Consider the following 27,157-nt stretch of genomic DNA (forward strand, 5'->3'; position numbering starts at 1 on the left):
TAATACGATGCATTTTGGAACCTTGATTTAAATGCCTTTAAAAAGCACAATAAGAAACAGCCAATTCCATTACCATAATGCATACTATTTGTTCAGGCACTTCTCATCAATGAATACTACACGAGCGGATTAAGTTTCTCATGTGCCATTGGGTTGTTTAATGATAGGTACATATTAGTGTTTAAACAATATGGCGTCTGCGATGTGTCAGGATTTAACTTTCATTTAATGCAGTCTAGTGTGTCCATCGCCGTCTGCACTCTCACCCAAACATTGCATATTGACTGCATCTCAGTATAAAAAGCAAAACGAAATGAACAAATAAAATATAACTAAAGCCAAACAAATAACAGTCTAAAATGAAAAATATAACACTTTAAAATAAAAAATAAAATGACTGGCTGCTAGTCGTGTAAGTGTAAAAGTATTCATCCGTTGAAAGATACACATACACATTTTCCGCTTTAGCCTCGGACTTTGAAATCTTTCAAATTACTCACTTGGTATACATGCATTTTACCTACACGAGAATACTTAGCTTCATTCTTCCTCATCTTAAAGCATTTTCGTGGGTTGGTGTTAGGCGTGTTTTAGTAGAACGTGGACGTGTTTTGGGCGTCTTTTAGACGGGGATTGGGCTTGTTTTGGATTTGAGACCCGGCAACTCTTGCCCTGGTAGGGGTTGCTTGTTGTAGCGTTCAATCTCACGTTGTTGATGTAGGTAGTTTGCGCGCGCGGGCCTGCAGAAGGGATGCAGCGTAGGGAAACAGCGGTCGGGTAAGACTTTCATTTGTCCTTTGGGATATACTAATTGCTTACATTTTTCAGACTCGTATAACTGCCACAACGGGGAAGAGGCGGGTAGCAAAGTTCTTCTTTGATCTCATCTCCCTGTTTGGTTAGGGGTGTTGAGTGCTATATTGCCCGCCCTATGTATGTACCGTGATTAGTTGGACCTATGGTGGTTGCTTCAGGATGGCATTTGTGAAATGTAAAATAACCGGGGCTAGATCCTTGGTATCTGAAGGAACGCTCCCATCAGGACGAGCTGCGTTCAGTTCTACAGCGACACGAGTTCACTTTGCACCAGTCTCTGTCAGTAAATCATATTGTCTGTGTAACTTTACGTTAACATGCAGATTTAACTTTGAACTTTTTTCTAATTTGAAACTTATTGGGTTGGGAACATTCTTTGAAGGATCACGCCAGAAAGAGCATTTAAATATAAGAGTGTGGTGTTTCCTGCATGTGGTTCTAGGATTGGAACCACATGCAGATTAGAAGTTAGGAATGTTGATGTGAAGGTTCTGTGTCTGTTGGACAATTATCCAGTCAGTTGATCTCGGCTTAAGCAAGAGGCATATAACTAGTGTTTTTTACTGAAGTAGTTTAATCAAGTTCTTCATCACTCACGACATGAAGCGTCCCTCTGGCCAGAGGTCGAACAGCTACTGACAATTGCTATTCTGACACTTACCACCGTCCGCTCCATGTGCAGGTCTAAGTTAAAACATAACAATTACACAGAACAGTGGGCAAGCTATGCACTTTAAGCATGTTCAATACAACACCATTTTACATCACCCCCCTTTAAAATAAAACAGTAAGTCAAACCATATAGGTGTACTATTTAATATCTAATGAAGTCCTCAAACTGTCTTACCTTCCACATCAGATTGCAACCCAATCTTGGTCATCCAAATAACACTTTTTCTGTTGGGTGATGATGGCCTTCTCTGATGTAACCGTCACAAGTTGTCTCTTGTTTCACCAACCTTTACCCACCACAAATGCTGCCCCCTGACTTTACTGACTTGTTCTGGCATGGAAAATGTAGATTTCCCTTTCCTTACTTTGAGGGGTTTCTTGATTAAAACCTAGTAGCAGACTAACACATCCCTGCCCCCAAAGCGACACTTATTGTCAAAATTATCTTTCATAGCAGTTTGCTTCAAAGCGACCTTAAAAGATACCTTTTCAGTACTATACTTACCACTTCTGGGCACAGTTTTCATCTCACTCAACCAAGATGGGAACAAGGACGTGTGCACATCCCTGCCCCTTAGCAGAGCGAATGGCGTAACCCCGTGGTGCAGTGTGGTGATGTATTGTAGTAACACACCTATTGTTCAATGAACTCTCTTGCATCCAATGCAGAAGCAATGGCAGTCTGTATACCCTCTTCATTACTTTGTTACCACATGAGTATAATGCAGCCTTGAGGTGTTTTGTGCCCTGTGAGCTCATGAGTTTACACATCCTTTCTGACACAAAATGTTTGCTATTATCTGTGACTGACTTTGGGTGCACCTTCTGTCAGATATTTTACTTAGTCACTCAATGGTTGTGTCCGTATCTGGTGTTTCCACAAACCTATCGCACGTCCATTTCGAGAATTAATCAGCAGCCAGAATTAACCCGTTCCGTGCTCATGACAGAACCACTCCTTCACGAGCCACGGGCGCTCTGTGCTAATGACTGAGTGGTTCCGTCACGCCGTGGCCGCTCCGCCCACGCTGCATCAATTCCACGCCTGCGCGGCTGAATTGATGAGCAGGCGGGCCGTGATGAAACCACTCCGCCATGAGCACAGCGCGCCCGTGGCTCGTGACGGAGTGGTTCCGTCACAAGCATAGCGGCGCCGCCCTGACTGTAATGTCTCGAGTCTTTGATATAGAGAGCACTTCTTTCAATACAGGGATGTGTGATTCCTATAGCTCGACGCTCAGGACATATTGTTTGGGGTCAAGGGCAACAAGTTTTCATTTGTATTTTGTGCTTGGGACAAGTAGGCTCAACCCCCTGCAGCACAAACCCTTTGGCTGCCAGTTTTCAGTACCACATTATGGATCAGGGAAGGGCACTGTCTTCATTTAAGGTAATATTTTTGTCCAAATGTTAATGCTGTTTAAACTTGCATTCATGGTATTTATTAGGGTGAGAGCTCTAAGTAAATGTTGTAAGCTCTGACTGCATTACTGACAGCGGTTCCAGTATAAAAATGTGTACACACGTTTTAAAGTTTAGAAATATGAGGCTGTGTATAATGCTCCCGGAATGTGTGTAAGAAAAGGAGGTATCCCCGACTAAAGTTCCTAAAACGAGATCACTAATTCGTTTGGAAAGACAGATATTTAGGAACATAGATTTCAACTGGATACAAACTGACAACAGAGGGTACTGACTATGGATTGACAATACACATTGGAGCATGTAGTAAAAAGGGTACTTTATTTATTAATATAATTATTTAGGATCTAGCTCTTTAGCATTCATTATTGATCCAACATTGATTCTGATATTGTGCAATTTATACTTGTTGTGCGTCACAATACATTTAGATATCAATCTACATAAATAGATACAAAAAGTGCAAAGATTATGCAAAAAATATAATCTATATACAAGGATATTTGGTATTAGTCAGAAAAACATGGCAAAAAATAATATAACATTGCTACGCGCGTTTCGGCTGTGAGCCTTCATCAGGAAGCCATGGTGTACGTTCCAAGTGTACCTATACAAAATATATGAAAAATCCATATCAGTGTCAGTGTCCTAATACTAAAGTTACATAAGCATTCAATACATTTGGTCTATTATTTACAAAGTTATAGTTAAAAACAGGGGGAGACAAAAATCGTGGTATATGCATATATACAATGTTGCATACACTGTCTAAAACACATCCTACATTTCAGTGACAAATCAAAGGGTATGGACCTCATCTTTGAGTTTACATAGAGAGGTTCTTGTACCATGGAACAGTGGTTAGCGAGAGGTCCGTGGTAACTGCTAATCGATGTCTATATAGATGTTCCAGCTAAATATTATCTATGCTATCTGGAAGGAGGGTACAGAAAGGGAACGTGAACAAAGGGTGGGGGCTGTGAGGGAAGGGTAAACATAGAGGGGAATCAGGAACAGAGGGTGGGCGCTGAGAGGGAATAACGACGAAGAAGAGGAGAGTGAGGATAGAGAAAAGGCCAAAGAAGGAGAGGGGGAGGGGGAGGGGGACAGGTGGGTGGTTGAACCTGCTCAGAGTCGTTTAGGAAGAGGAAGAATGAAAGGAAAAAAGGGGGGTTAGTGTGTGTGGGAAAGGAGGGAGGGTATTGACAAATAGATGCTACTAGAATACTTAGTTGATGCCTTACCAATATGATATTGCAGCCGCAATATGGGGGGGGGGGTGAACTCTAGGTGCACCTATAGAATCACACTAAGGCCCCAGTATGACACAGTTTGGATTGCAGAGGTAGACTCTTAACTGCGGAGAAAACAAAACAGTGGTACATATCAAGTGGCAGAGGAAGAGAATTGAGGAAAAGAAAGTCATTACACCAGGAGTAGGTTACCTGCTGGTGAGTATTGGAATGTGTCTCTCCATTACTATCCTGTAGTCTTGCGGATAAAAGGAGCTGTGGAGGGAACACATGAAGGCAATTTGGTATTTGGAGAGTAGGGTGGTGCTTTACTAAGTATCGGCGGTACTACATTGAAGGTTTAGTGAAAATGCAAAGGCTGGACAAGGCTAAAAGGGTTAACATAAACTGTAAGAATGGGTGAAGGTGATGAAAATATTCTGGTTACCTTAGAGAAGTGCCGGCATGTGGTGACGGCGGAGGTCCGGGACGTGTTACCGGAGGCGGGATATCTATGTTTGAACTACGGAGGGGGAGAGAAAGGGAGAGACTGGGTTTAATTAGATGAGCCCTTGGGATTGGCGAGGTCTAGCTGTCCCTGCTAAGCCCTGAACGAGTTAGATTACCTTATTTTATGTGATTCTCGCTTATGTGGTTCCTCACTCCGGGTAGAAGAGAGTGGCACAACGATTCTGCAGGGGATGATGTAAGAAAATGAAACGTTTGAAAGGCGGTTCAGGGGGGGAACATCCTTTACAACGCAACTTTTACCACGCAGTACCTTTACGACGCAACTTTTACAACGCAAACCATTACAACACATTGCGCTGGGGGGCGCTCTAGGATAGGGAATAGGTTTAATGTACTATCCAACACCTTCCCTACTATCCACGGGGACTGGAGTTGGAATAGTAAATTAAATTATTCACTATCCAGCACCCCAAACCACTATGCGTTGTAAAGGCATGCGTGGTAAAAGCATGCGTTGTAACGTCATACATCCGGTTCAGGGATTAAGTATCGTAACGTGAAGTGCGGTCTATGTGGTCTAGTCTGTTGAAGATTTACCTTGCACTGAAGTTGATCTCGTCCTCCAATGGTGGGGTCTGGCTCTCCGGCGTCTCGACCGCAGTCGGAAGCTGGAGGCACCCGGAATGCTCTCTAATTTGATACAAATATTTGCAGAAACTTGCAATATTAATGATTCTTTGCTTTAACAATAAAATGTACTTAAAAAATGAAAGCAGGAAAATACATTTTGCTAAAATACTGTAAAATTTCAGGTGGCATTTCTTTGAAGCTACATTTAGTACTATGTCTTGATGCATGGTAGTATTTCCCCAAAATAGTCATAATGGAAAATCAGTGTAACCAGTTTCAATAAGATTAAGGGAAACAAAAATAAACAAGCATTGGCAAAGCCAGTAGGTCTAGCTTTTTGGTTTTGTCAACGGTGACTTGTTTTGGAATGGTTTTTGTAAAACCTTATTGGTGTGGGAGCTACAGGCATTATACACAAAGGAGCTACAGGGGTAGAAAACAGGTCGTCCCCCACTCTTATAGTCCTGCACAACAAGGGACCTGTTCACACGGTAAATCTAATGGTCAGATCCCTGCCAATCCATTATGGTTTCTCAAAAAATCTGTTGGACCAGCGGTTAATCATATACCGTCTGTACTGTTGGGATCTGAGTCACCATTTTAAAAAAAAGGTTACAAATTTTTATCTGTTGCGTTGATTCTAACTGGTGTCTCCCACGGTCATACCCATCCCCTCATGTGATACCATCACGCTTCAGATGAGCCAGAAAACTGTAGGAATGAGAAAAGTGTGAAAGGGGGTTGGTGGTGCCTCACTGAAGTAACGCCATGGGAGTGAGCAGGAAGGTACTCACCTGCTTCCTCAGGTTCTCATCATCAGCGACCACCAACCTGTAAAAAAACTGTGAACGGAAGAAAAAAAAAGTGGACAAGCTGCTAGGGTGTGATATCAAATACTGCCTATGCACCAGACAGTTTGTCTCAGTGTGTGGCAGAGTCATCCCAGGAATTGGGACTGCTGGGTCCAGACCATAGCTCCGCCCGTCCCAGGTAAAACCGAGCTAGATCACTCTGGCTATTTAATGTTATTCAGTGCTGTGTGTTTGCTCATTTAAAAGCCGACATGTTTCATTGCCAGGGTAAAACTCATGGCAATTTCTTCAGGTCGTGGGTCAATCACTCCACCCTGCACCAACATTTGTCTATTTTAGTGTTCCTGCGGGAGATATAAGTGAAAACAATGAAACATAATCAGTTGGCACCTGATCACAAATGCAATTGACAATGCCTCATTGTAGAAACCACCCTCGTGTTGTCATAGTAGTTACCAGGATTTTGCCCTACGTGGGTATACCTGTACCCTTAGGCACATGTGAGTGTGTGCGTGTTAACTGGCTCTCGCAGTCACTGCCACCAACAATCTGCAAGACATAGTACAATATGGTGAAACTCAACTTATAAAATGAAAGGCGTATCAACATCATCTATTTCATAATGTGCCTTGCCGAAGGTTTTGTCCGTTTATTACTATTAAGGAGGTGTACTTATGTCCTTAGGATGTGTTTGTACTGCACCCAGCCCCCGTTTTGGTACCGTGCTACCTAAAGTCTGATTCAACTTGTCACATTTTGGTTCTAAAATTTGATATTTGATATCACACCCTAGCACCTTGTCCACTTTTTTTTATCTTCTTTCATTCATGTTAACACAGTTTTGTTATGGGTTGGTGGTCGCTGATGATGAGAACCTGAGGAAGCAGGCGAGTACTTTCCTGGTCACTCCCAAGGAGTTACTTCCGTGAGTCACCACCAACCTCCTTTCACACTTTTTAATTCCTACAGTTTTCTCGCTCATCTGAAGCGTGATTGTATCACATGAGGGGATGGGTATGACCGTGGGAGACACCAGTTAGAATCAACGCAACAGATAAAAAAAATTTTTAAATGGTGATCCCAACAGTACAGACGGTATTGGATTAACCGCTGGTCCAACAGATTTTTTGAGAAACCATAACGGATTGGCAGGGATCTGAGCGTTAGATTCACCGTGTGAACAGGTCCCTTATTGTGCATGACTGTGGGAGCTACAGGGCCTGCACCAATATAACAAAAGCAAAAATAGTTGTTTTGGTCTCAAAAAGCACGCACTGCTACAGTATTTACTGGCACTAAACAAAACTACTTCGTGTGCCGATATGCTCTTTGTGAAAGAGCAGATTGCTGTCACTCGCAGTGAAGCCAGCCGTTACAGAGCGAGAGAGAGAGAGAGAGAGACGAGTTTAAATAAACACAAAAGGTTGAATTTGGTGTTCAAATGTTTGTCTGTTTTGATACCCATCTCTTCCAAGATTTGTGAATCTGAGATGTTCTCCTAATTTATTTCATTCTCCAGGCCATACGCTGTTAAGTTCTGTTTGTTCTCTATTTGTGTTGGTATTATTCTCAACATTTATTGGATTCTGTTTATCTTTTGTTGTTTAAGAACTTGGGCAATTTGAGTTTTCAGACATATTTGTAAAGATCTATTTTTGTCTCTACGAAATCAGTGTTTTTCCGGACAAAATGTTAGGCCTTTGTTTAATAGGCTTTGTTCCCCTTTTGTTAGAACATGTTTTGATAGATTTATAATCAAATAGGGTCCCATTTTTTTCTGCCTCTTCTATGTCTTCGTCACTCGATTGCGTAGATCGTAGCAGTTTGTTTTTTCGGAACTTCTGAATTTTCGTCGTTTCCTCTTGTTGCCTTTTGGCGTCTCCCCCTTCCTCTTCCGGATCCACGTCCTGTTCCTCTTCCTCTCGGCGTTTTCTGGTCTAGATACAGCAGTTTCATTTAGTGTAAAAAAGAGGTACGCTGACCGGTGGTAGGTTGTCCCCCTCCTTCACTGAAATCCGTATCCAACTCACTTTGTGTGGTGTTGGGGGATTCTTGTGGCTGCCTCAGTACTCATTTGTTGTTTTAGTGCCTCAAACCGTTTTAGCAAAGGTGAGCATTGCACCACATTCGTAGTCGTGTTAGTCTCTTCTGAACTTGCGTTCTTTGCACTCCTCGACTTCCTTTTCAGGTCTGTCTAGATTATGTTCCATTCCCTTTATCAGATTTTTAGATTCAACCTCTTGATTACATGCCAGGATGCGTGCCTCCTGTTATGCAATTTTTTATGCAGTTCTTGAGCCTCGATTTGCACATATTTTACTATTATCAGCATCATGTTGTGCGAACACTGCATATTGTGTTTTTTTCCCATTCTACCATCATTCCAGGCTTGGTGTCAGGATGGTTAGGCTGAGTGGAAATTCTAAGGCCTCTGGGTACTCTTTCACACTCAATATATTTTTCAAGGGGGATCACTTCCCAATTCTGATATTTCTCTTTTTAGTATCCTCTCCAGTTGGACATACATTTGTTTCAATGTCATTTCTCCTGTGCTTGTTTGTTTCTCAGCTTCTTGTCTATGTCTTGTAATTTTCCTTCCTTTTTGGAACATTTGTTCAGCTCGTTGAGCACATTTTGCTGCTCTCTCCTCTATAGTTATAGTGTGTGAATGGTCCATGACAATATATGACCAACTAGTTTAACATAATGCGTGTTCCGCCTGTTCTTGGTGTTTGAACTCCACTCTATTAGTAGTTTGTAACAACACAAAGACGTTAAAATAATCAGCGTGGTACAGAAGACCCCTCACCAGATGAGTGGTCCATGCTGTATATACATTTCTCATGAACTTTCATATCCAATTATTTCCAAAAGAATTCAAATGAATGTTTGCATTGCAGTATATCCATAAATGAACTGGGTCTTTTGAAAAATAATTGTTTTAACATCTATTCATTGACTATTATGACCAAATGTTGAGATTTATAATTTGTGACACATGTTGGTGTGTTTTTTGTACTTTAAACTACCATTCCCAGAATGCATCATAAGGGGCAGAATGGGTAATTGGTATAAAAAGGTGGAACCGTAGAGCGACTAAAGCTATAAACCATGACCAAGACCTGCTGGTCGAAACGCGTAGGTGGAAGGAGATGGCTTTTGAATAAACTTTTTTAACAACAAACCCTAGGAGAGTGTAGAGTTTACATTTCATTATTGGTGTGTGTGTGTGTGTGTGTGTGTGTGTATATATGTATATATGTATATATATATATATATATCTATATCTATATCAATATCACACGTTTGACGAAAATAAGCCTGCGCCTTCTTTTGATGGCGGGCCTCGACAGGGTTTCGTCTCGCCCCAATCAATCCACAGAAACGCCGTCTCCAACAGTTCATAAGACAACAAGTCGAGGCCCAATCTGCATTTAAAGTGAAATTTATTTAAGCGATCACACCCTCGCTTAAATAAATTTCACTTTAAATGCAGATTGGGCCTCGACTTGTTGTCTTATGAACTGTTGGAGACGGCGTTTCTGTGAATATATATATATGTATGTATGTGTATGTATGTGTGTGTATGTATGTATATGTGTGTATCTATGTATGTGGGTGTGGGTGTATATGTGTGTGCATGTATGTGTGGGTGTATATGTATATATGTGTGTATATGTATATGTGTGTGTGTGTGTGTTGTGTGTTATATTAAGGAGTTTAGCTTACAGCAAAATGAGGTCAGACAGGCCAAACAGTGTACCCAAGGGACAGCGGGGGCAGGTGGTTTAGCTGTTTCTAAGAGGCATATAAGTCACTGGTCCAATGATAATGCCAATGGTAGAAAACTGAGTGTGGACCCACCTTTTAATATTGACCTGCTACCACCTGGTAGGTCCACTTAAGGTATTATTCCCCAGGTGGCCAGTGGTCACTCAGTTTTGCCCCCTGTCACGAATGTGGTGCAGGCAAGGGGTTGTCAGGTTGTTCTTGATCTTCCCCCGGAAGCCGCACCTTTGGTGGCTGTCTTTATAGGGGTTCCCCCTATTTGTGATGGTGAGGCGGAATCAACTGATGATCTCATAAGGGAGGCCAGACTTTGGTGTTCTGATTTTAGTAGTGGAGGTGGGGCTATTTCCTCCAACATCGTTATGGCAAGAAGGGTGGGGTGGATTGGAGCCGGCCGAAGCGGACTGTGGGTGATTGTGTGATAGTGAATTTTAACAGCCCTGACTTAGCTGATAGACTGTTTTGGGATGGGTCAGAAGCGGCCCAAACAGGAACCAGACCAGTCCCCCTGGGTTATTTTTACCCGCCACAGGCTATACATTCTTCTGGTACACGTAGTTTTCCAGAACGTGTGGCACGCAAAACCCCTTCCCCACCTCCCAGGCTACTCCCTAATCCCCCCCAGTCCACCTTAGTGGGGACCCAGAGTCTTAGAGAGGAACTAGTGCCTGTTGAGCGACAGTTACCCACCAATAGCCCTTTTACCCACGCACCCAGTTTGACCTTGAACAACCGATATAGTCCATTGATCGATCTGGAGGCAAATGATTGACTGGCAGCTTCGGATCAGCCAATCTTACTTAGTACCCCTAATACTGAAACAGTGGCCAGATGTAAAGTCAATAGCTGGAACGTTGCCGGCACTAGAGCAAAGAGGTCTGATCGGATCTGGCTTGACTTTATATCCAAACATGATATAATCGCCATGCAGGAATCATGGGATTCCTCAACTACTTTCTGTATGGATGGCTATACAAGCTTTTCGGTACCGGCTGTTGAGGGTTTGGTGCGGCGCGCAAAACGCGGTCTAATATTTCTCTTCTCATTACATCTGAAGGGTAATCTAAAACTGTTGGATTCTGGCTCGCACAATTCCCTCATCGTCCAATGGTCTATCTCTCATTCGCTGAAAATTCTACTGATACATTTTTATAATTCCAGAGACTGTGTTGATTTTAATCAACATCTAGTTGCTCTGCAAAATTTCATTTTAGATTATAGCTTAAATCACAACACTGGTTTCAAGATAATTATCATGGGCGATTTTAATGTTCATCCTTGAGGTTCTGATTGTTACATTAGGGATCAAGATGCACATGATGGGCCATTATGTGCAGTGTTTTCCCATTTTGAGCACACTAAGCACGGGGAGGCCCTAGAGGAATTCCTGGCTAACACCAATATTTTTGAGTCTAGCCTCATCGAGGAGGAGGGGAGGGTTGCCACATATAAAGGCACTAATCCAGGGACTGTGATAGATTACATCTTTATGTCCACGGGGGGCCTTAAACAGGGCCCGCACCTACGAGGTGGTCTTGTCTACATTTAGCCATCATAACCCGGTGTATCTGGATTGGATTTAGGTGATGTCTTGGCCTCTAAGCCTCATATCTATCAGAGTGGATCTTCACTGATCCCGAAAGATCAGGGGAGGAGGCTTAAGTGGGCAAAGGTGGTTCCCGCAACCTTTTTAGAGGAACTATGGGTCAAAATCGATGGACCCCTGGCCACTTGCCTCAATAACAATTCGCCTACAGCTGAGGTGGTCAGTGCTTTTGAGGCAATATGTACCCAGATCTCCAAGGACCTGACCACCACTAACACCCCTAGATGTAGGCAGCATGTGGGATGGTTTGATGCTAGTTGTTATAGGGCCCATCGGGCCTTGTTGAATGCTTTAAAAATTAGACCCAGGGACAAGAATGTAATTACCGAGCTACGGGGGGCTTATAAACATGCTATTGCCAGGCGGAAAAGTGAAATAAAAAGGGAAGCCTGTGATAATCTCCTCTCAACTGATGTCCTTCGAGACAGTGGGAAGTTCTGGGCTACCATCAATCACCCATTTTTTTTCTGCCACGGATGGTACAGACCTGGATTGTGTCATCCGTGACGAACAGTGGTTTCTCCACTTTAGTAACATCTATGGCTCGGTTGGTTCTTGTTCTTTAACGAGCAGACTTCCTGAGCTGCAGACTCTGCCCCACTTACTTTTTGTGTCTGAGGAGGTGGAGAGAGCAATCACAGAATCGTCTAAAACTAAGGCCCCAGGTCCTGATGGGTGCCAGCAGATCTATACAGCTCTCTCCCCAAAACTCTGGGCCAGGATTTTGACAAATGTCTTTAATGCCTCCAGTGGTAATATGTTCCCTGCCTCATGGGCAACTTCGGTCATTATTCCAATTTTTAAAAAGGGCCAGCGGGAGGATCCCTCCTGTTACAGACCCATTTCCCTGATAGACTCTGCAGGCAAGATCTTGGGCAGGGTGTTACTTCACAAACTCAGGGAAGCTTTAGATGGCTGTGGTGTCCTATCTAACCTGCAATATGGGTTCAGAGAGAAGAGGGATACCCTCGATCAGTGCTTAAATCTTCAGCTTTTAATCAGTAAATATACGGTGGCGAAGAACGGGTCTATTTTTATGGCCTTCATGGACTTGTCCTCTGCCTTTAATTTGGTCAGTCGGGCTAAGCTTTGGTCGATCCTGCTGGAAATGGGTATCGACCCTCCCTTAGTAATTTTTTTTACCGGCTTTACACAAGGACCTGTTAGCGTCAGTGAGGGTCACCTAGGACGAGAGATGCACGAACCATTTTAGGTCCGAGAGGGGGGTGAAGCAAGGTTGTATCCTTTCCCCCCTCCTCTTTACGATTTACATTAATGGCCTGGAAAAGTCCTTGGGCAACCGCGGGTGAATGTGCCGCGTGGACGTGAATGTTCTATCCCAGTTCTCCTATACGCGAACAATGCCGTCCTTCTAGCCCGCACAGTTGTGAGGCTCCAGAGATTGATGGACTCCTTTGGAGGTTTTATGGAATCACTGGATCTGAAAGTGAACATCAAAAAAATCACATTATATGGTGGTGGGGAAACATCGTAAAAAACTTAAATCTAAGTCTTTCTTTTGTAACGGTGATGAGGTTTCGAGGGTAAATGTCTTTTATTTAATGGTCCTCTTCGACGATAAAGGTACTTGGGGCCCCAAATCAAGCTTAAAAGCAATTCTGTTGCGAGGTCTACCTTAGCGCTTATGAGCTTCACGAAACAGTTGGAGGCTCGACCAATGGAGGCTCTGTTGAGAGTTTATACATCGAAATGCCTGGCCATTGCTACGTATGGTTCCGCTCTGTGGGGTTATGTCTCCCAGGACATGATCCAAGTGGTAGAAAATAGGTTTCTGAGACTTTTGCTCTCAGTTCCTCAGTCCACCCCCACTTTTTCAAACCACTCGGAGGTTGGGCTGGGCTACGTTACAGACAAATTGTTGATGGCCCCACTGACTTGCTGGGCGAAAACATGGTTAAACCAGGAAATCACACTAAACCATCAGATTCTTAATGATATCGTAGCTATGGACTATGCAAAAAGAATACCCGGGCTGGAATACGTCAGACTGATGTTCTCACGCCTAGATAAATAAAGAGGGGGTTTACCCAAATAAGTCACTGGGGACCTGGGTGCTATATGATATATACGAAAGGGGTCCCAGTGAACCGTTTAAACATTCATCACATTTATTTGCAGTGAAAGTAATGTCTTTTTACTTTCACTGCAAATAAATGTGATGAATGTTTAAACGGTTCTCATGTCTAGGGCGTCCCGAGCTTTATACATCGCCAACTCACATTACCAAGGAGGATGTAACTTGGATTAGATATGGTAAAACTGGATCGGGAGGAGAGGGAACTAACAAAACCCTTGGTTAGAGCGAATTTTATGCTACTACCCTCGCCGGAACCATACTTAAGAATTGTCTCCAACCCATATCATAGATTTTTATTGATAAGATTCAGTTTTAATTTGATCCAGTATTCTTTGGGTTTTTACTCGACCTGGGGCAAGCCTGAATGCAGTAGCCCGTGTAACTGTGATAATTTTTCTTATCAGGACACACTGCATTTCATTATGTTCTGCTGGTTTTATCATGATATTCGGAAAAAATATCTGCTCCCAATTCTAAAAGATGCTGGTTTTACACAAGTTAGACCCGCTTTGATATATTTACAGATGTTAAGCAGCACTCGCATCATGTTTAGTGTGGCCAGTTTTTTGGTGGTAGCCATGTGGCGCAGATCAAAGATACTTCTTACCGCATGAAACCTTGGCTGATTTTATACTGATCCTTTTTATGAACCGTGTTTTTAAATTGTCTTTTTAATCATTGTTAATGTATTGTATGATCATACGACTGTATAATGTAGCCTATGAATTTTGTGCCTTTTATGATTTTTATTAATCGAAATAAAGTGTTTTGACTGACTGACTGTTATTTGTGTGTGTGTGTGTGTATGTGTGTTATATGTGTATGTAGGTGTGTGTATGTATATATGTGTGGGTGTGTATATGTGTGTGGGTATATATGTGTGTGGGTATATATGTGTGTGGGTATATATGTGTGTGTGTGTGTATGTGTGTGTATACGTATATGTATGTGTGTGTATGCGTATATGTATGTGTGTGTGTGTATGTGTATGTGTGTATATGTATGTATATGTGTGTGTGTGTGTGTGTGTGTATATGTGTGTGTGTGTATATGTGTGTGTGTGTATATGTATGTGTGTGTGTATATATATATATATATATATATATATATGCATGTGTGTGTATGTGTATGTGTGTGTGTATATATGTGTGTGTGTGTGTGTGTGTATATTTGTTTGTGTATATGTATGTGTGTATGTGTGTTTGTGTATGTGTGTATATGGGTGTATGGGTGTATGTGTGTATATGGGTGTGTGTGTATATGGGTGTGTGTGTATATGTGTGTGTGTGCGTGTATGTGTGTGTGTATATGTGTATATGTGTGTGCGTGTGTATATGTGTATATGTGTGTGTGTATATGTATGTGTGTGTATATGTATGTGTGCGTGTATATGTATATGTGTGCGTGTATATGTATGTGTGCGTGTATATGTATGTGTGCGTGTATATGTATATGTGTGTATGTATATGTATGTGTGTATATGTATGTGTGTGTGTGCATGTGCGTGTGTGCATGTGCGTGTGTGCATGTGCGTGTGCGTGTATGTGCGTGCATGTGTATATGTGTGTGTGTGTATGTATGTGTGTGTGTATGTATGTGTGTGTGTATATATGTATGTGTGTGTATATGTGTGTGTGTGTATATATGTGTGTGTGTATGTGTGTGTGTGTGTGTATATATGTGTGTGTGTGTGTGTATGTGTGTGTATATATATGTGTGTGTGTGTATATATATAAGTGTGTTAGAAAGGCGACCTTGGGTGGGGGGCAGAGGCTGTCTGACCGACCACCCCAAGTCCCGCCTCTCCTTCTAGAACTGGCCGAGCGCGGTCGAGAGGCCTCCGGGTGAGGTTCCTCTCCTAGAATCGTACAGGTCGAGCACTTGCGCCACTACAGATGGACACCACACAAGGATAGGTTCTTAAGATCTTTATCGGTAATTTAGGCAGGTTATCTCAGCAATACAGTACAAATGGATCGAGGGATCCTTTAAGTCTTTGGTAGCTTCGGGAAGGGGGTAGCGGGACAGTCTCGGTACCAGCCTGGTACGGGGATACCCTGTGTTCAGCTCTCAATCCTCGAGCTGGGGGGTTCCTCAGGGTTGGGCCGCGGCAGTGCCAGCAGGGCTCCAAAGATGGTCTCAGCGTGGTTGGGCCGCGGCAGCGCCAGCAGGGCTCCAAGAGATAGTTCCAGCGAGGTTGGGCCGCGGCAGCGCCCGCAGGGCTCCAAGGATGGTTTCAGCGAGGTTGGGCCGCGGCAGCGCCAGCAGGGCTCCAAGGATGGTTTCAGCGAGGTTGGGCCGCGGCAGCGCCAGCAGGGCTCCAAGGATGGTTTCAGCGAGGTTGGGCCGCGGCAGCGCCAGCAGGGCTCCAAAGATGGTTTCAGCGAGGTTGGGCCGCGGCAGCACCAGCAGGGCTCCAAAGATGGTTTCAGGATACGGAAGGGGTGAGTTCGTCTCGGGTCTCTCGACTCCAGGATACAACTACCGACCCAATCCAGGGCTGCCCCAGATATAGGACGGGAGGTCTTTGATGTGCGGACCCTCGCACCTGGGGGCCAGAGGGGCCGGGATGAGAGCGACCAGACACTCAGCAGGAGGGTGGAGCCAGCGCCCAGGGAGGCAGGAGGGCGATCGAAACCCGGCGTCCGGGGGCGGTTGGAGGCCCATCGAAACTCCCATCCTCCCTGATGGGCCAAGTGGCCGATTTACCACCTGGTCGGATCTTGGTGCCTCGATGTCGGGCTGCGTTGGGGCCGCGGCCGAGGTCGGGCCGGGGCCACGAGTCCTGGTCGAGGGGAGTCCAAGATGGAGTCGGGGCCTGCGAGGGTGGCCCGGGATGGATATCGGCCAAGCGGTGTGGGCGAGTCGGGGTTGCCATGTTCTGGTGGAGGGAGAGCTGGGTTCGCCAGTAGTGGCGGTTCTCATGCAGGGTTGGAGGGGGTATCTTCAGCCCGGGGGACAGGGGCGATGTCGTCCAGGGCCCGCCAGGCGGGGGGAGCGGGACCACGCCACGAGGCCGGTTCCAACACACGTCCCCCCCCCCCAGCCGAAGGCAGGGAGAGTCACCCATCTTCTTGGGGGTCCTCCTCGCCGAGGCGGAAGAAGCGGGACAGGCCGTCGGCGTGGTCGCTGCCGGGGAGATGCTCCACAGTGAAGTCCATCCCTTGTAGAGAAATGGACCAGCGTAGCAACTTCGGGTTTTCCCCTCGCATCTGCATCAGCCACCGTAGGGGCCGGTGGTCAGTTTGCACCCGAAAATGGGTGCCAAAGAGGTACGGTCGGAGTTTCTTGAGGGCCCACACTACGGCGAAGGCTTCTCGTTTGATGGTGCTCCAACGCTGTTCTCGGGCCAGCAGACGGCGGCTGATGAAGGCCACCGGCTGATCAATTCCTTCGGTGTTGACCTGGGACAGGACTGCCCCGACACCATGTTCGAGGCATCGGTTTGGACCACAAATTCCTGGCTGTAATCGGGGGCTTGGAGCACGGGGGCGGTACACATCGCTATCTTCAGGGTCTCAAATGCGGTCTGACACTCGGGTGTCCAGTGTACCTTTGAAGGCTGCTTCTTCGAAGTGAGTTCAGTGAGGGGGCCCACAATACTGCCATAATCCTTAATAAACCGCCGGTAATACCCAGTGAGCCCCAGGAAGGCTCGGACCGCTGTCTGGGTGACCGGGGGTTCTCAGGCCAGGATGGCGTCGATCTTGGGTTGGAGTGGGGCCACCTGGCCGCTACCCACTTGGTGTCCCAGGTAGTTCACGGACCCTTGGCCGATCTGGCATTTGCTTGCTTTTATGGTCAAACCGGCCCGGCGGAGGGCTGCCAGGACTTCTTGGAGGTGGTGGTGTTCAGCCCAGTGGAGGCTGTATACTGCGATATCGTCCAGATAGGCGGCGCTGAACGCTTCTAGTCCCGCCAACACCTTATTCACCAGTCTTTGGAACGTCGTGGGGGCGTTCTTCATCCCGAAGGGCATCACCCTGAAGTGGTAGTGGCCATCGGGAGTTGAGAAAGCGGAGCGCTCTCGGGCGCCTGGTGTGAGTCCGATTTGCCAGTAGCCGGAGGTCAGGTCGAAGGTGCTTAGGTAGCGGGCCGCCCCCAGGCGGTCGATCAGTTCATCAGCCCGGGGAATGGGGTGGGCGTCCGTCCGGGTGACGGCGTTCAACCCCCGGTAGTCTACACAGAACCTGAGCTCGGGGGCAGTGCCAGGGGCGGCGGCCTTGGGGACCAGGACGACAGGGCTAGCCCACGGACTGTCAGAGGGTTCGATCACCCCCAGAGCCAGCATCTTGGATACCTCTGCTTGAATGCAAGTCCGAACTCGTTCAGGGACTCGGTAGGCCCGGTGCCGCACAGGCGGGCTGTCCCCAGTGTCGACATCGTGGACGCACCACGGGGTGACCCCGGGGGTGAGAGAGAACAAGTCCGCAAATTGTCCCAACAGCTCCTGGCAGTCTCGGCGTTGCTCTGGGGTTAGGGCGGAGGAGAGATTGGCTCCTTCCACGGAGCCGTCTTTCTCGGAGATGTTCAGGAGGTCCAGGAGGGGCTCGGAGTCGTCTTCGGCCACACTATCTGTAGCCATCAGGAGGCTAAGTTCTGATCGGACAAAGTGAGGTTTGAGTCTGTTGGCGTGGAGGACCCAGAGGGGGTTCCTGGGGGACTCCATGTCCACCAGGTAGGTGACAGGGCCCTTGCGCTCCACCACCTTGAAGGGCCCAGTCAATTTGTCCTGGAGGGCACAAGGTTCGACCGGGGACATGACCCATACTTGTTGGCCGGGCTCAAACTCGATGGACGAGGCGTTTTGATCATACCAGCGCCTCATGTCTTCCTGACTGGCCTCGAGGTTGTTCTTGGCAAGTTCCCGGAACCGCTGAGTCTGGTTTTGGAGAGTCAGGAGGTACCTGTACACGTCGGGGGGAGCCTCCTGGGCGGCCACCTCCCAGCCTTCCTTGACCAGGCTTAGGGGACCCGGACGGGGTGCCCGTACAATAGTTCGAAGGGGCTGAACCCCAGGGACTTCTGAGGGACTTCCCGATATGCGAAGAGAAGGCAGGGCAGCAACACGTCCCATTGGCGTCGTAAGGGCTCCTCCAGGCCCATGATCATCCCCTTGAGGGTTCTATTGGAGCGTTCCACCAGTCCGTTCCCTTGGGGGTGATAGGGGGTCGTAAATTTGTACGTGACCCCACATTGTTGCCACAAGGACTTCATGTAGCGGGAGATGAAGTTTGTCCCCCGGTCACTGACGACCTCTCGGGGGAAGCCCACTCGGGAGAAGATCCCCATCAGCGCCCGGCCCACTACGGGAGCTGTCACGGTCCGGAGGGGGATGGCTTCGGGATAGCGGGTGGCATGGTCCACCAGGACGAGGATGAAACGGTGACCTTGGAATGTTCGGGGTTCCAGGGGCCCCACTATGTCGATCCCCACCCGCTCGAAGGGAGTGTTGACGACGGGAAAGGGTTGCAGAGGGGCCTTTAGCTTTCCGCCGCTCTTCCCGCTGGCTTGGCAGGTGGGGCAAGTCCGGCAGTGATTGCTTACATCATTCCTCATCTTGGGCCAGTAGAAATGGGTCACCAGGCGGCTGTACGTCTTGTCCTGCCCCAGGTGCCCGGCGAGGGGCACATCGTTCGCTAGATTCAGGAGGAAGTCTCTGAACCGGAGGGGAACCACCAGTACCCAGCTGGCCCCCAGCTCGGCAATCTTCTGCTCACTGTAGAGGAGGTCGTTGTCCCAATAGACCCAGTGGGACCCCGAGGAGTCTCCGGTGCTTTGAGCGGCGGCTTGTTGTCGGATCCCCTCGAGGGAGGGACAGGTCTTTTATTCCTGTCGGAACTGTTCTCATGTGGGGCCACCTTCTTGGTGCCATTGGGCTAGTTCCGGGAGGTCGTGGAGCGGGGTGATCTCTTCATGGTTAGGCTCCCGGGGACCGGGCTCAGGGCCGGAGTCTTCGGAGACGGTGGGTGGCGGATGCTCTGGCCAAACTGGTTCTTCAGCTGGGGTGGTAGCCCGGGCGGCCATGGAGCGGGTGGTCGCACAGGCCCACTCAGGGAGGCCTAGCATCCCCAGATGTTCTCTTCGCTCAACGTCGGCCCAGGAGGAACTTTCCAGATCGTTCCCGAGGAGGCAGTCTACGGGGGCATCGTCCCGGAGGGTCACCTTCAGTAGGCCCGATACTCCCCCCCCCCCCCCCCCCCCCCTCCCCCCACTCGAAGGGAATGCAAGCCATCTGGCACAGGCTCTTGGAATTGTCCGCTGACCGTACTGGGCACAGTACATTGGGCAGGATCTGTTCGGGGGTCACCAGGTGGCCACGTACGGCCGTCACGCTGGCTCCCGTATCGCGGAGGGCTTCGGCCCGGTGTCCATTAATGGTGACCCACTGGCTGTATTTCTGGGTGTTGGCCGGAATCGGGGCCCGGGGGACCATGTCTCTTTCGCCCAGACATACCAGGGACATGGCGGCGGGCTTCCACTCGGTCTGGTCTGGGTCATAGTCTTCTTCCTCGCCCCTCTCCTCTCCCAGGGCGGCGGCGGCGATCTGGCGGTGTGGCGGACCGGTGGTGCTGGGTCGCTGGTTCATTGGGCAGTTGGGGTCATTGGCATAATGACCAGGTCGCTGACATTTGTGGCAGACGACGTTGGAGCGGGGCCCCGGCCGTGCTAGGGGGGCTCCTCCCCTGGCCAGGGAGGGCGAAATGTTGGTTGGGGATGGCACCGCGGGGGCGTCCCGGTTCCGGGTCTGGCCGGCTCCGCCGCCTCGCGGGCGGTGGGGTCCCTGGGTGGTTCGGCCTTGGTCTCCCATCGAGTTTCGGAAGACCCGGGTGCTCTCCCAACGATCGGCTTCGATGGCAAGTTTACGGGGCTCAGTCAGTTTGCTGTCAAGGAGATGCTGCCTGAGCTCGACAAAACAGTTGTTGAAGAGGTGTTCCCATACAATGAGGTTGAACAGCTGCTCGTAGGTGGTGACTTGGCTGCCTTTAATCCACCCCTCTAAGGCTCTGCTATAGAAGTTCACGTACTCCACCCAGGTAGTACCGGGAATTCTCTTACAGTCTCTGAATCGCTGCTGGTACATCTTGGGGCTGAGTCCATAGCGAGTAAGGAGGGCGGCTTTCAGGTGCTCGTAAGAGGTCATTTCGGCGTCGGGAAGCTGTAGCAGGGCGTCTCTCCCCTCGTTGACGAACCTCCCCCATAACCCGGCACCCCAGTCTTTTTGCGGGATCCGGTGTGAGGTCATGGCTACCTCGTAGGCTTTAAACCATTGTTGGATGTCGTCGTTTTTATAGTACTCTCTGACGACATCCTTGGGGATGTGGACCTTGGTGTCCGCAGGAGGAGGTGGGCTCCGGTTCCCGGAGGCGCCGGCCTTCCCCGTTTTTGGCCTTGATCTCGAGTTCTTTCAAACCCCGCTCATGCTCGTACGTGAGCCTCTTCTCCTCTAGATCCCTCTGCCTTCTTTTCTCCTCTAGGTCCCCCTGCAGCCGTAATTGCTCTAGGGCTATTTTTTTCTCTGCCAACTGTAGTTCTCCATCCAGACGGAGTCGGGCCAGCTCCAACTCGTGAAGCCGGCTTTTTTCTCGCTCTCGGGCGTCTTCGTGGGAGAGGCCCGTGTTTAGGTTGGCATTTCTTTCCTCCGCTGGGGTTGTGACGGCTTCTGTGTGCGTATCCGGGATCGTGATAACTTCGTCCTGGGGTGGCGTTACTCCCGTGTCTACCCATGTTTGCAGGGCCTGTTTGAAATCGTCTTTGGTGCTTAGCCCAGTGGTAGCGATGCCCAGGTCCTTGCAGAATTGTTTTAATTCTTTGTGGTTGTAGTCTTCTAGCCGTTCCATCTGGAACTCTGCGGTCGGTCTGGTTTCCTTGGTCGTCATGGTCGTGTGTTTCTGTTAGTAGTGGGCGAGTCACTCTCTGTACGATCTGCGTCGGCTCGGATCGCACCGCCTGCCACCAATGTTAGAAAGGCGACCTTGGGTGGGGGGGCGAGGCTGTCTGACCGACCACCCCAAGTCCCGCCTCTCCTTCTAGAACTGGCCGAGCGCGGTCGAGAGGCCTCCGGGTGAGGTTCCTCTCCTAGAATCGTGCAGGTCGAGCACTTGCGCCACTACAGATGGACACCACACAAGGATAGGTTCTTAAGATCTTAATCGGTAATTTAGGCAGGTTATCTCAGCAATACAGTACAAATGGATCGAGGGATCCTTTAAGTCTTTGGTAGCTTCGGGAAGGGGGTAGCGGGACAGTCTCGGTACCAGCCTGGTACGGGGATACCCTGCGCTCAGCTCTCAATCCTCGAGCTGGGGGGTTCCTCAGGGTTGGGCCGCGGCAGCGCCAGCAGGGCTCCAAAGATGGTCTCAGCGTGGTTGGGCCGCGGCAGCGCCAGCAGGGCTCCAAGAGATAGTTCCAGCGAGGTTGGGCCGCGGCAGCGCCAGCAGGGCTCCAAGGATGGTTTCAGCGAGGTTGGGCCGCAGCAGCGCCAGCATGGCTCCAAAGATGGTTTCAGCGAGGTTGGGCCGCGGCAGCGCCAGCAGGGCTCCGAAGATGGTTTCAGGATACGGAAGGGGTGAGTTCGTCTCGGGTCTCTCGACTCCAGGATAAAACTACCGACCCAATCCAGGGCTGCCCCAGATATAGGACGGGAGGTCTTTGATGTCCGGACCCTCGCACCTGGGGGCCAGAGGGGCCGGGATGAGAGCGACCAGACACTCAGCAGGAGGGTGGAGCCAGCGCCCAGGGAGGCAGGAGGGCGATCGAAACCCGGCGTCCGGGGGCGGTTGGAGGCCCATCGAAACTCCCATCCTCCCTGATGGGCCAAGTTGCCGATTTACCACCTGGTCGGATCTTGGTGCCTCGATGTCGGGCTGCGTTGGGGCCGCGGTAGAGGTCGGGCCGAGGCCACGAGTCCTGGTCGAGGGGAGTCCAAGATGGAGTCGGGGCCTGCGAGGGTGGCCTGGGATGGATATCGGGCCAGCGGTGTGGGCGAGTCGGGGTTGCCATGTTCTGGTGGAGGGAGAGCTGGGTTCGCCAGTAGTGGCGGTTCTCATGCAGGGTTGGAGGGGGTATCTTCAGCCCGGGGGACAGGGGCTATGTCGTCCAGGGCCCGCCAGGCGGGGGAGCGGGACCACGCCACGAGGCCGGTTCCAACAATGTGTGTGTGTGTGTATATATATGTGTGTGTGTGTGTGTGTGTGTGTGTATGTATATGTGTGTGTGTATATATGGATGTGTATGTGCGTGTGTGTGTGTGTATGTGTATATATGTGCGTGTGTGTGTGTGTGTGTGTGCGCTTGTGTATGTGTGTGTGTATATATGTGTGTGTGTGTATATATGTGTGTGTATGTGTGTGTATATATGTGTACGTGTGTGTGTATATATGTGTGTGTATATGTGTGTGTATATATGTGTGTGTGTGAATATGTGTGGGTATGTGTATGTGTGGGTATGTGTGTGTGTGCGTATGTGTGTGCGTATGTGTATGTATATGTACGTGTGGGTATGTGTATGTGTGAGCGAAGAGGAGACCGCTCTCTCCAAGGAAGTGTAAATCGCATCCACCAATTCTACATGTATAGGAATCGAGGAGTTTTCCTCCTCTACAGGCTCCCAGTCGTGGTATGGTTAGGGAAGGAAACGAGCTGCAGACTGAAGGAGAAAGGTAGAATACTGTGTGGCTTAGCCAAGGCTTATTGGGGCCAGTATACTCTTGTGGGCTGGAATGGGTGGATTGCTCAGCGGAGAAACCGCACATTGGAGCCGATGCAAATTGTTCAAATTAGCCTATAATCGACAAGGAATAACTCTGGGCTAAAGTAGTTTACAGCATCACTCAGGGTAAATCCGAAGACAAGAATGCAGGTAATGTCAAGAGGTTATCCCTGTTCCGCAATACGAGCTTGCGTGCCCCACCCTCGGAGCACAGCGCGAGTCAAAGGCCAAAGACGTGAGGAATCTGCTTACAACCCAGAAGCACACATGAGCGCCCTGCCCTGCCCTATATCTGGCTCGGAGCGCACCGCCCAGTTAGTCACCTGTGGTGCCTGCCAAAATTAGAAACGGCGCAGCAGAGACCACCCGAGGCGAAAAACACTCAAACTGTGCTTCCGCCGAAGCCTCGCCTCAGTCGATGGGCCGGGCGCGAGGGGAATGCAGAGCAGGTCCCCTGCAGGGGAAAAAACTGTGAGAAGACCGGTCAGTGTCCGCAGACTGAGAAGCAGCGCGCACGGCAGCACAAAGCCAGGACTAACAACAAACTTCACTCTAGCACCCCAACGAGGTATGCAACAGGGTTCAAACAGACAAGAATAAATAGTAAGGAAAGGCACTTAACTGGGTGCTGAGCAGCGAAGAACAAGGAAGTACTGTTCCTTGCTACTGTTTATATGGGACTATCTCTATGGTTGTTACTGGTTCTAATACAAAGCTCCTGGGATTTGTAGTCTTTTCTGTATTTGACATGTTGATAAGGCTGCTGAGCAGACTATAAAGTAAGAGTTAAGCATAATCCGAGCCTCTAGTTTTGACGTAGAATATGATGGTGAATGGCAAAAACAATCATTTTGAAATTGAGACCTATATTATTTTTTTTAAAAACATTTTATTGCAATAATTGACATTTACACAGCATGTCATTGTAAACTCGGTCCATCTGAGCAGAATACTATCCGCTCACTCACTCACTGAATGATTATACACAGCCATTTAGCCAACATCCTGAATCGGGCAGGCGGCATAGAACAGCAAGGTAGGGGGAAAAAAAGGGGAAACAGTACAATTTAAAGAACAATGACTAGCACCCGGTTCTGTGAAAACAGTATGGCCCTCTAGGTTGCTGCTCGCAAAACTACGTGTTGGTGACCAGCCCAGAACGGCCACTATCCCCGTATACCCTGTTGCTATGGTCTCCACAAGGAACTATTCACTGCTGCAGACACGCTCCTGCCGGTCAATTTACACTACCTAATAGTCACCGCTTTGTTTTCCTGTCGAATATGCTGCATCGTACCAAATACCGTACGAATATTATATGTTAAGTTCCTGGACGGGATAAATCCTGCCTGCTCCGGGGCTACCAATATATGTGCCATCCGAGCAAGCCTGGTGGTTAAGATTTTCGCAAATATTTTTATGTCCACATTAAGAAGAGACAGAGGGCGGAACGAACTGCATTCATCCATCGGTTTACCCGGCTTGGGGATGGCTACCAGCATAGCCTCCCTCATGGATGGAGGCGCAGTGGCCGCTGCACACATCATCAAACAGGACTGGGAGGTGTGGGAGCAATTGTTCAAGGAACGTCTTATAAAATGCGACTATCAATCCATCCGTCCCCGGAGCACTACCAGTTCTCATGCTACCTACAGCCTCAATTATCTCGTCCCTTTCTATTGGATGCATTAGAAGTTCCCTGTGTGGGTTTGGGAGAAAGGGAAGTTGAATATGCTCCAAATATTCGGCTATTTGTTCACCCGTCCCGTAGATCAGGAACTGTATAGCTCTGCATAATATTGTCGGAAGCGGTCTGCCACCTTAGTCTCCTCCGTCAAAAGCTCCTTGCCCTCCGCTTTAATTTTCGTAACTTGAGTTTTGCCACGCCAAGCTTTTATTAACTGGGCCAGAACAGATCCTGGCCTCTCTGTCTCTCCATACACGCGCGCCGTGGCATTCATGCTCAAATGCTTTACTTCACTATCTGCGGCAGCATGATATTCCTCCAACACCAATTTAATTTCCGCGTCCAGGGCCTCATTACCCCCAGCAATACGTTGCTGCTCTAAGCGTTTTAATTTCCCATCCAGGTCAGCCAGCGTCTTGCGTAGTGCTTTGAGCACCCCCGAGTGCTTAGCCATCGCTACCCCCCCCTAATGTAAACCTTGAACGCCTCCCAAATGGTTTGAAAGCTATCTACTGAGCCAGCACTGGTGTCAAAGAAGGTATCAATGGCTTCAGTCATCTCCTCCCTAAACACTGTGTCCAATAAGGAATAAGGAGGGAACCTCGACGTAAATGGCAGCAATCGCTTGCCCGGGGATTCCAATACCAACAATAGCAGAGAGTGATCCGAGAGTGTGCGCGGCAGCACCGAATAGTGTCGTACCCTATTAATCAATGCATTAGAAACCATCCAATAATCAATGCATGTGTGTATGTTGTGGTACGCCGAGTAGTGTGTATAGCCCCCTTTCTCCCCATTCCTCGTCCGACACACGTCGCATACATCCAAACATACAATGACTTCCTCCAGCTTTCTGGCAGCCGCCGACCGGCTCCTCACGGGACCCGCTGATCTGTCCCTGTCCGGACCTCTAACCAGGTTAAAGTCTCCGCCCCCAAAGGATCTTAGTGTCCCTCCATCGGGCAACAGTCCTAGCTACGTCACTAAAAAACTCTGGGCAATCAAAGTTGGGGCCATATATATTCACTACTAGCAAGTCCATACCCCGTCCCGTACACTTAGATATGACATACCTGCCATCAGGGTCTGCTCTAAGCATTGTAAGGTTAAGCGAGGATCTGGGATTAACCCAGTTCAGTACCCCTCTAGCATGTGTTGTGAAACTCGACGAGTTAATGTTGCCCTCCAGCCCCCTATATTTCAACATGCTCATTTGTGGCAGATGAGTCTCCTGCAGAAGAGCCAGATCAACATCCTGCCTATTAAGGTAGCTCAAAACCTTCCTGAGCTTACGGTGATCGTTGAGTCCTCTAACATTCCATGACAAAGTTCTTATTACCCCCCCCTGTGCCCGCGACCCCTGCTGTTCACTTGCCATTTATTGCGCATTCAGTGCATATAATGAAGTGAGCAAATTTGTACTTTGACGTGCCTCGCTGCAACCACTCAATAAACACCCAACATCTACACCAACCCCCTCACGAAACCGCCCCCCCCTCCCACAGCAGACCTCCCCCAACATGGCCGCTTGTAGTTCAAACTGCCGACCCCACTCCTCCATGTTCCCCCCCCCCCCCCCCGAATCCCTTCCAAGCAGAAAACAGCAGTGCGAGGCACACGTGAGCGAAGGTAGCCCCGCGTGTCCAACTTCAGCAAGTATCAACAACTATTAGAACTGGCCCCAGCTCCAGTGTGCCATTTCAATCATATTTTCAGCTTGGGCCGTTCAGCGTCGAACCCCCACAGTCGGATTTACAGTCCCCCATAACATACTGCAATATTCTAATCCCGACTTACTCTCCTAGTGACTTCCCCAAGACACCGGAACCATTCCTGTTACATGCAGCCTGTGTACGTGAGGCAGACCCAGCCGTTACCCAGCAACCAGTTCGCATATTCGCAGCCACCCCATCATTCCTATTTTTCTATCAGCAGCGCACCCCCCATAATTAGAAGTCTTGCAGAGTTCCATCCCAAGTTCTACATCTGAATGCGCTGACCACCCCACTATGTAGTCTCCAGTACCTCACAGCCAGGCGCGGTGCGTCCATTGGGGCGTAGGGGCGTAGCCCCACTAGCCCACATGGACCCGCGAGGCAATTGTTCAACTAATTTTATTTTAAAAAAAATCGCCACCAGCAATAATTTATTCATGAGCCGCCGAACCCCGCCTGGAATCCGGGCAGCACCCGAGTTGACCGGGACTGCCT

The 27,157-nt window shown here is 48.6% G+C and overlaps 1 protein-coding gene across 1 annotated transcript in view; it reads left to right on the top strand.

Annotated features, from left to right (window-relative positions):
- The first annotated feature begins 635 nt into the window (after nt 1-635).
- TBP (TATA-box binding protein) overlaps nt 636-27,157 on the top strand; it is a 285,823-nt gene continuing 259,301 nt past the window's right edge. Inside the window, exon 1 of the mRNA XM_086927138.1 lies at nt 636-777. The gene's annotated coding sequence lies outside the window, so the exon portion shown is untranslated. The remainder of the gene's footprint in view (nt 778-27,157) is intronic.

Source organism: Lissotriton vulgaris, chromosome 6, assembly GCF_964263255.1.
Source record: "Lissotriton vulgaris chromosome 6, aLisVul1.2, whole genome shotgun sequence".
Lineage (NCBI taxonomy): Eukaryota > Metazoa > Chordata > Amphibia > Caudata > Salamandridae > Lissotriton > Lissotriton vulgaris.